At 39.9% G+C, this 8,340-nt stretch overlaps 1 long non-coding RNA gene across 1 annotated transcript; it reads left to right on the forward strand.

The window, feature by feature from the left end:
* Positions 1 to 6,096: 6,096 nt before the first annotated feature.
* LOC306697465 lies at positions 6,097 to 7,714 on the forward strand. The gene is made up of 3 exons (XR_013767124.1): positions 6,097 to 6,204; positions 6,515 to 6,659; positions 7,507 to 7,714. It is a non-coding gene; the product is annotated as an uncharacterized lncRNA (long non-coding RNA).
* The last annotated feature ends 626 nt before the right edge of the window (positions 7,715 to 8,340 follow it).

Genomic DNA, 8,340 nt, shown 5'->3' on the forward strand with positions numbered 1-8,340 from the left:
TCTGTTTTGCCTTTGTCTGAGGATACTGGTGACTGTGTTCTCAGTCGTGGGATGGGATTGGAGGTTCTCCCTGTTCCTTTGCATAAGATGGTGCTTGACTGTGAGCTGGTTAAGGGTGAGGTGGCTGTTGGGGTGCGTCCGGCATTACCGATCGAAGGTATACATTTTATTTTGGGCAACGGCTTGGCGGGTAGTAGAGTGTGGACTGACACTCCTCCGGAACCACTGATCACATGTTGTCCAATTGTTTTTGTGTCTGACAAGAGCTCCAGAGTGCTGCCAGAGGTCTTTGCATCCTGCGAATGTACACGTGCTATGGGCAAATCGGACCCTGATGTGTCATCTGACGACACGGTTGAGATAGTTTTAGGGGTCCCACCTCTGTCTGAACTTCCTGTGTCATTGTCACACAGTGAGGTAGTAAAGGGGCTTCCATGGTTGATGTTGGCTGCGAGGGAGGCTGTACAAGAGAGTACAGGCGTCAGCCCAAAGGTGTTGATCTTTGGACATTCTGTGTGGGGTCTCTTGGCAGGGCTGAAAGGTGGTTGTGTTGGTACCGAGTTGCCAGTGAGTCTCACAGTTGACTATGTGAATGGTTTTGGACGTATTTTGTTGGTGGCTGGAAGTATGGCACGGGGGGGGGGGGGGGGGTCGCCTGTGTCTCGGAGTGAGATGGAGAAGTTGTGTGACCGACGTGCAGAGCCTGATTGTGGTCTCTTAGGTGGGCGTTTGGGGTAATTTGGAAGCACTTTGTAAATTGGGCACATTACTTGGACTCTCACCTATATATTGGCTAGTCACCAGTGTGACATTCCAACTTCATGTTGTATTGTTCTATTTACCTGTTCTTCTGGTGTCCGTCTTCTTAATCTGCTCCTCAGGTGACGAGGTTGCGGATGATTGGGTGGGGAGCTAGAGAAAGGGTAGCGTGTACAATGGCCGTATGTTTTGCTGTTTTTTTTTTGTTTGGTTAGTTCTGCTCTGTGGGCTGGTTGGTATCCCAGTGATCCCCTGGGGACACCGACTTTAATGGGGGGGGGGGGGGTGTGACGACCCCGCCTCTAACATCGTGGCTGATTGCCTGATGCAGAGCACCTGGTTCTGGAGCATAAAAGCCCTGCTCCAGTGTTGCTCTGCCCTGGTCGTTCTCTGACATACTTGGAGTGATCTCTGCCAGTGGCTGCCGATTATACTTTGATTTGGTCTTCTTTGGTTTTGCTGACAACACCCCACACTTCATCACACATACATCCATGCTCACACTACTGATATACTGACCGACACACTTCACAAGGGTAATTACTTTCTTATTTGGTTAACAATAAATACGTTAATTTACCACCATCCCCTGTGTCTTGTCCATATTTGTCATGGCCTAAGAGCCGGGTTGTGACAATTGTCCTTTCAAATTTAACCATAAGTCAAACTTGGGCAAAGGGCCAGTTAATGGGTTGGAGTTCATGATTATTGTATTTAGGAGGGATTTTCAATGTTACCCATGTACGTTTTACAACTGCATATCACAATAGGCTTCCTGAAAACATGTTTTTTTTATTGACAAAAGGAAAATATACAACATATTCAGGTAAACAATAGCAGCACATACAGAACACACACACACACACACACACAACTCAGAAGTTATCAGGGTTTTTCAGAGTTGTAAGGTGAGTATGTTACTTCACCTTAAATACAAATATAGCCTTACATTTGTTGACAAAGCCCTTTTACATTTAAGCTAACCTAAACGTTAGCTGTTATAAACCAGATAGCAGTCGACTCCAGGGCGGATCCGCCCCCAATTGGGGGTCAAACAAAAGGGGTGGGACGCTCTTTCCAAACCCTTTCCTCCCGAACGCAGACGACACTGAGCGAGAAGCTGATTTACCTCGAGGCTAACCTTTGTTTGGTCACGGATTTGGTAGGCTCTCTTTATTTCCTTTTTAAAATGTTTAAAAGCATGATTTTAAGAGTGAAATTGTAGAGACATGATTTATTGTTTTTAGGTCATAGATAGCATTAACTCGAAGGTGTGTGAGATAATGGTTACAAATGTGTTATATGCTAGAGGGGACGGTGGCCAGTCTAGAAAGGTAGATAATCACGTTTACGTTATTCTATCAAATGTGTAAAGGTTCCTTTTTGTATAATATATTGTTTCTTTTTAGTGTTAAACAAAGACACTAGACGAGCCCCCCACTGTTTCCCCATGCTTATTAGATAGTGTTTTTTTTTTAAACAAATGAAATGAAGGCCATTTTCTGTTCCTTGTGTGTGTGTGTGTGTGTGTGTGTGTGGGGGGGGGGGGGCTATTTGCCACGTGCTGTGCTGAAGGGGGATGGTACAGTTGCATGCAGATCTTTTTGTGTTTGAGTCACCTTCGTATGCTGTGCGTAGGTACATTTGATTTGGTTTAGTCATAATTTGCCTACATATTCTGTGACAAATTCCTCTATATACATTGATTTAATGTACTGGGAGTTAAGAAAAATAATGTTAATAATTGCTATTTACAATCTGCATAAGCTCTCTTCAGCCATCATAATAGTACAACTTTTTCAAATAGGCTACAGTTTCTGTTTGTGATACCAACAGATACCAGAGAACCATGGCTGGGAGACAGTCCCCCTCGAAGGATCGAAGTAATGATGATGATGACTCTGATGAAGACAAGTTGGAAATCTCCGAAGTTAAAGCTAAACTCGGTGCCAAAGTAAAAATTAAAGAGGTAATTGCTAATTACCAAAAGCTATATTTACAATTAAATTAGCAGTTGTCGTACTGTGATTTAACTGTTGATAACAATTGTAATTGGGTGGGGAAGTGACGTGACACCGTTCATCAACATGCTGAATAGGGCCGTCTGCCTGCAGTAAAATGGAGAAAACGAGACCAATTTGGGCGGCTGATTATACAGAGTCCCAGTTCCTCAAAAAGTATGTAATGACAAATAATACTGTCGCTGTTATTCCCTTGCTTTTTAAGACATTTTTAATGACTATCCTTGTCTTCCTAGCGTACTCCAAACGTCAGAAAAAAGCTTGCCAGATGCAGCAACCTAGTACTTCTGCAGAACATGTTGCAGACAGTACAGAAGGTAAGCACTTCTATCAGTGTCAACTTCTTGCAAAAGTTTTTTGAAAAAAATAGGTAATGTGCTAAATGATCCTTGTAAACATGAATGCAATATTGAGTCAAAGGTCACAGTTTAGGTCAAATGTATTGACATTAATTCCCTCTATGTGTTGCTCTGCAGGCACATTCACCTCTGACGTACAAGAGACTCACAGTATGATTGGTAAGATTCCATCAAAATACTATAATGCTGTTTTTATTTTGATTATTGTATCCATTCAAGTCATACTCATTAAGGTGTTTTACTTCTACTCAAATAATTTAGTTTCCTTAAAACAATATAGGTGAACATGACACTGAATATTATTAGCCACCTCAAAGTTATTTTATGAATCTGTCTGATTATTTATTTTCCATCTATTTGGTCTTACTTACATCTGTTATTTTCATTTCCCAATATCTTCATATAAAAGAACTCCAAAAACTGCTAGAAGCAGTTGAAGAGGATGATGGTGGAAGTTCGAACTCCACTGAAGCCTCATATGGTCGAACATGGACAGTGCGGCAGGCTTTATGTGTTGAAAGATGGCAGAAAGCAAGACCTCAGCTTCTTGAGGCCATGCTGGAGGCAGGGAAGATCCCAAAGGGCCTGTGCCAAGTGTGCAAGGTCAACGATGCAGTGATTTGTTGCACAGACTGCCGTCCTAAACAATTGCTTTGCTCGAAATGTGATTGTACTGTACATCGGCAATACAGTTTACACAACAGGTGCTCAGTTGTAGGGGGCAGTTACAAAGCCCTTCCTCCAACCAGTGAGGGAGGCTACCAGAAAGTCCGAGCCCAGGCTGGATGAAGAGGGCATGATGACATCAGTCTGCAGACACTGCATTCTATTCAGTGGTAAGAAAATATATGTTGTAGTTCATTTTCATTTTAAACCTATTCACATCTAGTGGGTACTAAAATGGTCTTTAGACATTTTCAACTATGATTCATAAATAATTATGCACTTTTGAAAAAGTAATTACGATTTTTATTTTATCTATTTTAGAGTAAACAATAATGTAGCGAGGAAATAAACCTCTTTCAAATAAATATTTTTTGTTTTGAATGCAGGTCTTCACATGTTTCGTGGGGAAATATTTGCCTACCCTCTCTACCTACAGCACGATCTTGGAAAAGAACACAAGATTGAGTTAATTTGCACTGATGTCATGTGTAAATACTACCCGTATGTACAGAGGGTAGTTCAGTCTTTTCCAGAGCTGCAGTATGTCCTGAAAATGCGTCCATTTCTATCAGTGATGCATGCGAAAGGTCACTCAACAAAGTGTGAGGTAAAAATGAAAATCTTAAGTTTATGATGTTTTTTTGTCTAACAGTGTATTTTTATGTCTCAATCGACTTAATTACATTTATTTTTGACTGTTAGGTGGAGTGGAGTGGTCGCAACCAGGAAGGGGCAGGTATGTTCTCATGATATGTTCCAGTAAATAAATAATTTGGCATTAAGGCTTTGTAAAAATGAAAAGGTTTGTTTGAAATTGCTCTAGGTTTGACAGTTGGAGAGGAAGTGCAAGCTGTCAACTCATACCTCTCTCGTGTTGCAGTGACCACAAAGTACATGTCCAAAGCCAGTGAGTAGCAGATTTAAAGGTCTTCATCAATATTGCGACTCATTCTCTGTGCAAGTAAAATCCTAAGAAGTAAAGCAATGGGTTACAGGACGCACTGACATGATAACAATTCATGCTCGTGGATGGAACTTGAGGAAGAAGCACCTCTTGCACAGATACCTGTCTCAAAGATATGTGAAGGTACATTTTTATCATGTCTTTAATAGCATTTCCAAACTATAAAACAATGTGCAGAAGTTTTGGCTGCAACCGTTTTTTAAACTTATACTGTCCCTCAACAACAGCCCAGTGAACAAGTTTTAACGTCCTCGTCTGGTCCTATGAATGTGTTTTACTTTCATACTAGTAAAAGGTTTGTTGGTTCAGACCTGTACATGAAATTACGTAAATATAATAGAATGTGATAAAAAAAAATTATGCTATATTATTAACAAAGTAAAGTTAAATACATTTTGTTCAGTGGAATAATTCTGGCGACTAAGAACTGACAACTGTCAACAGACTAAGAAGAGGACTGTTGAGGTAGAAAAGGACATGCAAAACCTTATCAACAACACTGCAGACAACAGAAGGGGAAATGAAGCAGTGGGTGAAGGAGGTTGAAGAGTGGGCTGCATCAAGTAAGATTCATCCTGTAGAAGATTCATCCTGTAGCTGTCTTAATATTAACTTTCAACTGATAGTCATTTTATATTTGTGGAAATTGTGTTAATTGACAATTGAGTTTTTACATTAAGGTCCAAAGTCCATCAACTGCCAGGACCAACAGGGACTGCAGCGTGTCATGGAAGGCCTCGTCCTTAAAATCAAACAGCGAAAAATAGAGCTGTACAGAGACATTGGTGGGTTATTATTCTTATTGTATTGTTTTGAAATACAGTTTATACGTGCCGCAGTAATTTGTGTTATGTTCACAGGAAGAGAAAATTGTGATTTTGTACATTTGGAACAAATTTATAGATAATAACAAAGACCGCAAGCCCAAACGTGACATTATTGCAAAGGAAAAGTGGAAACTGGAGGAAGCAATTGCAGCCTACAACGTCCTTGTGCCAGGCGGAGAAGCTGTTGATACAGCAGATGCCATTCTTGGTCAAGACTTCCCCATTTGGCCGTGGGATTCTGGTAAATGCACTTTTATATTGCTTTTTATATCTTTGCTCTTCCAATACTGTTTTTGGTCTGACACTATCAGTCATATACTGTGTATTTAAGTCCCTTTTGTACCCTTTGTAATTTTGTCTATTGTTCTTCAGGAGTAATAGAAGTGTTATTAACATTTATTGACATTTACGTTTGTTTTCATTACTGTTTGAGAAAAGCAAGATTATCACTTCGTTACAGCATCCAAAGTCCCCCTCCAGACGAAGAAACTCGTCTTTGAACGATGATGGAGAAGACCTTTGCACACAGAAGGCAAGAGGTAGTTCAAGAGGCACCCATGATAGCGGCTTTCAAAACAAGGTGGCCAGCTCTCTTCCATGTGTGTGAGGTAAGTGAAGGAACACCCCCTTTTTACTTCTATTGGAATGTATCATTTACTGTGAATACTTATGGACTGCACTGAATGTGCCGTATAAAAGACATATTGGCAGATAAGTAACTCATAAACTTATTTTCTGAAGGCCAGCAACAGCCTTTGCTGGCACTCTGACAAACAGTGGCATTTTTATACAGGAAAGCCATGTATAAATAAATACATGTATTGTGCATTTGCATGTCTTGAACAGACTGAACTGCAATATCAAATGTATACCCAACAATGACAACAAAATAGCCAAACAAATTTCTTTTTTGTGTAGGTGAATGCAGAATTCAAGAGAATCACAACAATCAAAGTTCTTCTCCCAGCTGGATCTTCACTCTGAAAACCTGATCCAGGTGTATGCCAAGAAAGGTGGAGTTCAAGGGAGAAAGATCAAGAGCATCATGGTACCCATAACCCAGGTATGATAACAATGGAAAAGTTAAAGAGAAGCTATTCTACTCGTAGAGCTTTTGTATTTTTTTACTTCCCCGTTGCTCTTATTGGTACCTGTCGATAACGCCCCTTGGAAATTGAAAATGAACTGAGAGGTTCCAGAATAATACGCATTTCTGAAATTAGGGTGGTGATGCCAGGCTGTGATCGGCAGCGAACATTCAAAAACCTTGGGAGATTAATAAGAAACTTTAGGAAAGGTTTAGTTGAAGTCATAGGCGCCAGCAGCTACTGGATCCCAAGGGTTCACATACTAATGCGCACACGGATATTGCATGGTTAATCATTGTGATTAATAAGCTGGTTAGTTGAGATGGTGTTCCTAATGTTGTTTTATTTAGCATATTTTCTCTTATCTGCATACTTAGACTGACAGCGTTGACGTCAGACGAGAATGCGCCCTCAAAGGTCTTTGTGTTTACTTGAAAGAAGATCCAGAGAAGCTGGTGAGGGAATACAAGGTATGTTAATTTACCTTTATCTTTATTTGCGGATGATCACAGTTGGAATTGATTGGGTTTCCTCTTGGTTGCCATTATCTTTAAAAATGTGAAACTATTTTTACCTTAGTAATGTTAGAATAACAACCACTGATGTCATGGTAACAGACAAGCCACTGGTAGGGCTTAGTCATTGAAGTAGCTCACCATGGCTCAGTGAAACAATTTAATATCAGGTAGTCATAATGTCTTTTAATTATGTGAATAAAATTATTGATAGCTGTTTATACGGTAAAATTAACATGTGCATTAAAAATGGGATGTAATGCACATAAGTGAAAAATGATTGCCCTTGTTATTTGTTTTGTCACAGAATATCGAAAGCAGTCAAACGGCCATGGCAGAGACAGTCTTTGGAATCCTTGTCATTCAAAAAGAAGGTGCAGAGCCCAGTGATGACCTCGAGGATGTTGGAATCATTCTGGAGGGCGTGGAAGTGCTTGATGAGTTGGGAAATGTACCTTTTGCGGTGTCAATTTTGCTTGCGCTTGTGTATGCTCTCAACCTGAGCTACCCTCCAGAGCTCAAGTACACCTTCGAAGCTCTGCAGAAGATCATGATGGAACTAGATGGAAACAAACTATCCATAAAAGGACAAGCTCTCAAAACAAAGCTTTCCCGTTAGTTTGAGACTGCCCACTGATGGCTAAAGCAGATAAGAAACTTCTGTGTTTCTGTGTTATTTTCTGTATTCCTGTGAGTTCACCAGGACATTAAACAAGTGCATTAAGTTAGTAATTGCAAATGTTTAAGAGGAATGTTTGAAATCTTTTAAGAAGGTTTGAAATCTTTTAAGAGGAATGTTTGAAAGGTTTTAAGGAATATGTGTACAAAGACAAAGTCTTTAGGGTTCAGGTGAAGCAAAATGGATTAAGTACCAAGATCCACTATGTTGGCACTTTCAAAAATAAGTGAAGCAGTGTACTTTATTATTTTGATTGTATGTATGTCATGGAAAGTTGAGAAAACTTGTAATTTTGATATATATGTTTGCAAGCAACTGCTCGTTAACTGCCTACTTTGAGAAATACAATTGTATTGCAACATCTCCCATTTGTCTTGTTATGTTTCCAGCCAACCAGGCTGTATATTTTGTTAAAACTTAAGTTTCAGTTCTGGTTCATGGTAAACATTTAAAAAATGTTAA

Source organism: Pholis gunnellus (genome assembly GCF_910591455.1).
Source record: "Pholis gunnellus genome assembly, chromosome: 1".
Taxonomy (NCBI): Eukaryota; Metazoa; Chordata; class Actinopteri; order Perciformes; family Pholidae; genus Pholis; species Pholis gunnellus.